This window comes from Arachis ipaensis, chromosome B06 (genome assembly GCF_000816755.2).
Source record: "Arachis ipaensis cultivar K30076 chromosome B06, Araip1.1, whole genome shotgun sequence".
Lineage (NCBI taxonomy): Eukaryota > Viridiplantae > Streptophyta > Magnoliopsida > Fabales > Fabaceae > Arachis > Arachis ipaensis.
Window position 1 is genome coordinate 135,796,015 of NC_029790.2, and position 878 is coordinate 135,796,892.

An 878-nucleotide genomic window follows, 5' to 3' on the forward strand; every position below is an offset into this window, starting at 1 on the left:
ATATCAATATATTAATATTTTAATAATTTTTAATTAATTATAAAGCTTTTCAATATATTTACACTAATATTATTTTTTGCTAAGAATTATATTAATTAAGGAGAAAGTAAAAGAGGAAAGTACTATTGAGCCATTGACCCTACTATAAATCTAGAAGATCAAAAAGACAAAACTGGAATTTTCTCATGACTGAAACTCAAAGCATGTGTTTCTCTCTCTTATTATGTACAACTCATATATACAGATAAGACAGCCTTGCTACAGCTTTCACAAACATAGCATTGTGTGTGTGCACAATTTCCCACTCACATCATTCACCAACACACACTTTAGGAAATTTTGTACACATGTCAAGAAATGGGTAAAAACAATTTGTTTTCTTTAATAAATCTTTTCTTTAATATTTATTTTTTTAAATATCATATTGTTTTAATAAATATTTGGGTAAAGTATATTTTTTATCTTTAAAATTTGACAAATATTTCAAAAATACCTCTAAGTTTTATTTTGTTTTAATTTTGTCTTAAAAGTTTTCGATTTATATCAAATATATTTTTTATGGCTAATTTTTCAAATAATTTGAGATCGATTCAACAACAATTTCATAAAAATAACCCCTCAACACAAGCAAATCAAGCATAATTTTCATGCATTATTACTAGATTGATCTTAAATTTTTTGAAAATTTAGTCATCGAAAGTATATTTGATGCAAATCGAAAATTTTTGGGACAAAATTAAAACAAAATAAAATTTAAGAATATTTTTAAAACTTTTGTAAAACTTTAAGGACAAAAAATTTATTAAGTTCAACTAAATTCTAAAAATTTATTTATTGTTTAAATAAAAAATATATAAATTTTGTTAAATACAGAAGTT